The sequence below is a fragment of the Propithecus coquereli genome, unplaced genomic scaffold, assembly GCF_000956105.1.
Source record: "Propithecus coquereli isolate 6110/MARCELLA unplaced genomic scaffold, Pcoq_1.0 Scaffold427, whole genome shotgun sequence".
NCBI lineage: Eukaryota > Metazoa > Chordata > Mammalia > Primates > Indriidae > Propithecus > Propithecus coquereli.
In genome coordinates, this window is record NW_012150030.1 from 1,911,316 (window position 1) to 1,918,660 (window position 7,345).

Here is a 7,345-nt window from a genome sequence, read left to right on the forward strand (position 1 = left end):
AGTCCCAACTCCATACTTGTGCTCACATCTTAGTGTTCAGAAGTTACACCAAGCTAAGAATTGTTGTTGTTATCACACACCTCTAGCATTCAAGCTTGAATGCTTTTTGACTTGGCACCAACGGAATCCTTTAGCATTCATTTTTTCAACAAATGTGGTATTTATTGAGTGATTTCAATGTCTTGTATCTGAAGTGGGAAATAAGCAATGAGCAAAAGAGACACTTCCATTCCCTCTGGAAGAATAGTTTAATTTTTTTCGAGAGAGTCTTATAGAAAAAGTCTCTGATGCATTTGTTTTCAAAAGCAGAGTTAATATTTATATATATTTTTTTCATTATTTCCAGCAATAAAATAGTGTCCAAGTCATCTTGTTACTTAGACTCTGGAAGAATTAGATATGCTCCTAACTTATAGTAAAAAAAAAAAAAAAAAAAATGGCTCTTTTATATTACAGCTTTAGTTTTTTCCCCTCTGAAGAATGAAGCCCCCTTGGACTCTGCAAACAGAATTTAGAACTGGATAGACCCAAATTCAGATCCTGGCCTTATCACTGGGAAGTTACTTAGCCTCTCTGAGCTTTAATTTCCTATGCTGGAAAATAAAAATAACCTCTCTAGCTTGTTAGGAGGATTCAACATGCAAAAGCATGTAAAGCTCTTAGCATGGCACATAGGAAGTGCTTAGTAAATGATGATTATTTCAAATTTTATAATTGTCATAGTAATTTATGGCAATGTACATTAAGTTAATTGTATATTACATACTCCAGGTATATAAGTAACTTCTTTCCTATGATCTTCTACTGCTATAGAGATTTTTCTTCTTATTATCTCTAGCCCATACCCTTATTTATTGCATTCTTTGTTTTTGTTGTTGCTATTGTTAATGACTTGTTATTTTATTTAATAATTTTTTTTGTTTCGTTTTGCTTTTCTTTACTTACTTTGCTTTTGGCCAACCAGTGATACCCATAATGATTTTCTAGACAAGCAGACCTTGTAGCATAATAATTTTTCCATAATTCCTCCTTGTAGCCAGAAGATCTTGCCAGAAGACTGAGAGCCCAGGCTTCCATGAAGGCCATAGTTCCCTGTGTAGCTGTACCCGGGATCATTCTGATCATTTGTGGTTGTTTTGGCAGTGAAAGCTATGCCATGCTAACACAGGTGAAGTATTTTGTTTTCTTTCTAGCTGAGATTTTCTCAGCTTGACTGTTATTAGTATATAGAAATGCTACTGATTTGTGTACATTGATTTTTGTAACCTAAGATTTTGCTGAATTTATTTATCAATTCTGGAAGTCTTTTGGTGGAGTCTTTGGGATTTTCCAGATACAAGATCATATCATCAGTGAAAGGTGATAGTTTGACCTCCTCTTTCCCGATTTGGATACCCTTTATTTCTTTCTCTCGCCTGATTGCTTTGACAAGGACTTCCAGTATTTGTCGAATGACAGTGGGCACCCTTGTCTTGTTCCACTTCTTAGGGGGAATGATTTCAAGTTTTCCTCATTCAGGTGTAAGGCATTTTGAATAGTAAATCACATAAGATGAGTTTTCTTTTTTTCCCCAAGGACTAAACTAAACACTATGGAAGCAATTCCAAATGATGTCCTGATTCTATGAACAGTCCAAGAAAGGTGATAGGAATATTAATTTCAACTATGGTCCTCAACTCAGAACTACTTTTAAGAATCAAAGGTAAAAAATAGATATTAATGGTAATCATATGGTAATCAGGAAATACATGTGATGTCAAAGAAAACAAGGAATTCTGGAAGTACTGCATTGTGACCTAGTCTTGGCTCTGTAAGTACATAGATAAACTTGAGGGAATTCCTTACATTTTTCTGCATCTGTTTAATCAACTGAAATGTCAACTGTAGTGTGGTTAAACTCACAAACTCTAGAACCAGACAGACTCCTTTGGGACAAATCCTATTTTTCTACTTACCAGCTGTTGAACAAGTTCATTAACCTCTCTGTGCCTCAGTTTCCTTATTTGTAAATGGAGATAAGGAGTATCAACTTCATAGAGTTTTCATGAGGACTAAATGAGCTAATGCATGGAAAATGCTCAGAAGGGTGCCTAGTACATAGAATGTAAGTAAGTGAATGAGTAAGTAAGACAACCCCCTCTTCAGGCTGCCTTTCTGTCAGGGCAAGAGAATGTCCAGCTGTGGACTAAGACCGTCTTCTGTAACCACCATCAACAAGGCTCAAGACAGCACCTGCATTCTCAAACTAAGCCTGCCCTTTGCAGGAATCCATATCTCCACCCCTAGCAGCCAGGTGTGAGCCCTTGAACAGTTCCTGCTCTGGCAAGACACATTTTCCTCCCCAAAACACTCATAGCCTTTCAACCACTTTATGCTTCTGGTGCCTCAGAACTAATGGCATGATGCCGTTCATTGCTGTTCATGTCCTCCCTGGGCTGTCTCATACTAGTACTCGAATCCTGTACGACTGTCAACATTACCTTTCTGTCCCCATCTCCCCCAATTCTGTGTGAATTAGCAATATAATCATCTTTATCTTTAATTTCATCTGTGAACTTTCTCTTCTCCTTTTTGCTGTAAACAAAACATGGCTCTATCCTGATAATACCACATCTCTGCGACCTTTCCAAGGGGTGAGTGCTTTCTTTCCCAAACCCCTCATACTACGCTTGGGGCCTGGCGTTTCCAGGTCCTTCTCCCTTTCTCCTCCACAAAAACACCCAGCTTGAATCTCATGTTATCAGACTTTACTCTTTATCCATTACCCACCCATAGGTAATCATTTTAATACTTTCCAGATCGCTATCCTTCATTTCTTGAACATTTGAGCTATTGGATCACTCTGCCCATCCAACATCACTCTTCTCATAATTCTGGAGAATTTCAACATTCATTTAGATGATTTTTCATGCTCTAGTGTGGCAAGTTGTTTGACCTCCTCTCTTCCACCCTTCCTTGGCCACTCGCTCCCATGTCCTGTTCTTGATCTTGTCATACCCTTTCCTATAAACTCTATTGATGTCAGACATTCTAAGTTGTAACCACTACCTCTTGTTTCCCCTGATTCCAAAAATAATTTGACCTGACATGACTAACAATCCACTTACCTTAACCACCACAGTCTTCTGTCTTCCTATCTTAGTCTTCTCAAATTCCATGACCATTCATTATATTTTTGTTGCATAGATCATATATGTATGTATGTCCAATATGTATGTGCTCTTGAGTCCATCTTTTGTCTATTGATCTTTGCTCAGAAATTTGCCTTTTTTTCCTACTAAATCCTCATGTTTTTCTCCTTTACTGGATCATCCTCATCAGCATATAAATGTGCTATAATTTGTCCAATTAGAAAAAACCAAAACTTTTTGGATCCTAGCTTCTCCCAATCACCCCCATTTTCTTATTATTTTCTTTTCCTTTACAGAAAAACTTGTTTAAGGTGCTTTCTGTGCTTTCTACTGTATTTCCTATTTTCTCCACTCTTTCTTTCTTGAATCCATTCCAATCTAGTATCCTTACCCAGTATTCCACAGATACTGCTCATAAAGGTCAACCAATGGCCTCCACATTGCTAAGTTAAATGAAAAGAGATCAATTTCTGTCCTCTCTTACTTGACCGATGGCAGCATTTGCCATGGCCGATCACTTGTTTTTAAAATGCTTTGTTTCATAACACTCATCTTTATCTGTTTTCTCTCCTGCATTTCTGTTTGCTCCTCCTTTGCTAATTTCTTCTTATCTCCTTGACTTGTAAATGTTGGAGTACCCTAGAGTTCAGTCTTTGACCCTCCTTCCTCCTCTGTCTCTACCTCTTCCTTAGGTGATCTCATTTAGTATTGTGGCTTTAAATACTAGTTATTAATATGTGGTGATGACTCCCAAATGCATATGTGCAGCCCTGACCTATACTCACTTCCAGAAACTTATATCTAGCAACTTTATTGATATGTCATGTGGATACCTATAGGCATCTCAAACATAACATGTCTAAAACAATTCCTAATATTCATCCCTAAACAATTTCTAAGCCATCCCCATGCTGACTTTCCCATAAATGATAACTCTTTCCTTCCAGGTGCTCAGGAAAATGATTTTGGTATGATTTTTGACTCCTTACTTTCTCCTCCCACCCCAGTTTGTCAGTAAATTGTGTTGGCTTTATCCTCAAAATATATCCGGAATTCCACCCCTTTTTAGCACCATCATTGCCACTTTGCTAGTCTGAACCTCCATCCCCTTTCACTTGGATTACTGCAGTAGCTTCCTAACAGCCTCCCTTACTTTTGCAATCTAGTCTCAGACTGCAGCTACCCCCAAAAGATGCTGTTGAAGTGTAAACCAAATCGGCTTACTTCTCTGCTTACAACTCTCCCTTGACTTGTAGTCTTCAAGTTAGAATGGTGTCACCACACCTCCTTCCAGTTCCCAAGAGCACTGTGCCTCTCTGCCCTCACCTCCACTGCTCCTGCCGCAGCACTGCGGATCCTTCCCTCAGACATGATTAAATGTCACCTTCTCAGAAAGACCTTCCCTAGTCATCCTATCTTAATTTCAACTCCCTCTCAGTACTTCATATACCCCTTCCTTACTTTATTTCTCCTTCTTCCCACTAACCATTATCTAACATACTTATTTTTACTTATTTATATGGCTTATAATCTGCTTTACCCACTAGAAGATAAGCTCCATGAGAACAGGGATATTTGTCTGTTTTGTTTCACCACCGTGCTTAGAATGGAGCCTGGCACACAGTAGATGATCGGTAAACACTGGGGATATTATCTCATTTTAAGTCCATACAGGACTAATGACCCTTATGATTTACCGTCTTATACAGAATTTTCAAAGCTGGAAGAAGCCATAAAGATCATGTTGTCTAATTCCTCTGATTTTGAGGATACTGAAGAGCAGAGATGAACAGACTTGTCCATACTCCTATGGATAGCAACAGAGCCTTAACCAAGCTCTTTCATTACATGTCTTGTAGTAACCTTTATGTTCAACATTTATGTTAAGACTTATAACTTCATGTAAAACTCCAGCTATTCATACCATAATTTAGATTTACTAATATTTTTCTTAAATGCAAAGTCTGTTAGTTGTAAATGAACTCCCCTGAAGTCAGGAAAATTAAGAGTGCCTATTTGAAATATCTCACTTACGTGACATTAAGCACATTTATAGCTTGCAAGATTATGATTCTTCCATTTAATTTTTAAGAACACAAATTTTAATATCTTAGTGATTCTTCTTTATTATTGGGTTGTTTTTCATATTGTGGTTTATATATTTTGAATACACTTGTTATCTAAGGCTAACATAAAAAATATTCACAGACCCCACTTTTTGGAAAAAAAGCAGAATTTTTCTTCTGTTCTTCATGGTAAGAGAGTTATTGTTTATAATCCTAATGTAAGTACATTTGTCTCAGTAGAGACCAGTTTTCTGACAAATAGATCTGTAAATTAGTGCACCCACTGTCTTAGAAATAATGGGTTCCTGTCAGTAGAGGGTTGAAAAAGAAATTAGATAATCTCTTTCCTAAAATGTGGAAAAGATTTATGCTTCAGATAAAGACTGACCTGGATGGATGACTTTTCAAGCTCTTTTATTTTAAGATTCTGTGATTCTGAAAGATTGTCAAGTATTACACATTCTCTATTCTATGAGAATTCTATTATTCACAATGGGAAGTGGACGTAGCTACACATATAATTTTTAAATGAGTAAGCTTTTGTTAACACTAGCTTTGAAACACAATTGCATAATTATTAATAAATATTTCTGGGAATATTATTAGAATATATAAATATATATATTTTTTCTGGATATAAGTCCTTTATCAGCTATATTTTCTGCAAATATTTTCTTCCATTTTGTGGGATGTCTTTTCACTTTCTAGATGATCTTTGAAGCATACATTTTAAAAATTTTGATGAAGTTCAATTTATCACTTTTTTTCCTTTTGTTATTTGTCCTTTTGTGTCACATCTAAGAAACCATTGACTAAACCAAAATCACAGAGATTTATTCCTACATTTTCTTCTAGGAGTTTTTAAGTTTTGGTACTTAAACATGTAGTTCTGCAATCAATTCTGAGTTAATTTTTGCATATGGTGTCAGGTAGGGGTCCAGTTTCTTTCTTTTGAATGTGGATATCCAGTTTTTCTCAGCACTATTTGTTGAAAAGACTTTTCTTTTCCCGTTGAATTTTCTTGGCACTCTTAATAAAAGTCAATTGACCAGAAATGTGAGGGTCAATTTCTGGATTCTCAATTTTATTCATTTAATCTATATGTTTATCCTTATGACAGTATCGCATTGTTTTTATTAATGTAGCTTTGTAGTAGATTTTGAAATGGGAACATGTGAGTCCTTCTACTTTGGTCTTCCTTTTCGAGATAGTTTTGGCTATTCTTGGTCTCTTGCATTTCTAGAGGTTTAGGTTCAGTTTATCAATTTCTTCTTAAAAGCAGCTGGGGTTTAGGTATACTATATATTGCACTGAATCTGTAGGTCAATTTGGGTTATATTGTCATCTTGACAATATTAAGTCTTCCCATTTATGAGCATGGAATATTTTCCCCTTTATTTAATAATTTTTTAATTTCCTTGAACTCTGTTTTGCAGTTTTAGTGTACAAATATTAAACTTCTTTTAAGTTTATTTCTAAGTATTTTGTTCTTTTTCATTCAATTATAAATAGAACTGCTTTCTTAATTTTATTTTTGGAATGTGCATTTCTGGTATATAGGAATACAAATGATTTTTGTATATTGGTCTTGTATCTGCAATTTTGCTGACCTTGTTTATTTTTTCTAGTAGTTTTTTAAAAGTGAATTTCTTAGAATTTTCTACATACAAATCATGTCATCTGTGAATAGAGATAGTCTTATTTATCCTTCCAAATCAGATACATATTATTTCTTTTCCTTGTCTAATTGTTCTGTCTAGAACCACTTGTGCAATGCTGAATAATTGTGGTGAGAGCAGACATCCTTGCATTGTTCCTCATCTGGAGAGGAAAACTTCAGTCTTTCATCATAAAGTGTGATGTTGCCTGAGGGTTTTACATAGATGATCTTCATCAGGATTAGAAAATTCGTTTCTATTCCTGTTTTTCTTTTATCATAAATGGTTACTGAATTTTTTTTTAAAACTGTATCTACACCTACTGAGATGATCATGTGGGCTTTGTTCTTTATTCTATTAATATGAGACATTATATTGATTTTTGAATGCCAGACCAACCTTGAATTCCTAAGGAGAAATCCCATTTGCTCATGGTGTTGAGTCCTTTTTATATATTATTGAATTTGGTTTGCTACAATTTTATTGAGGA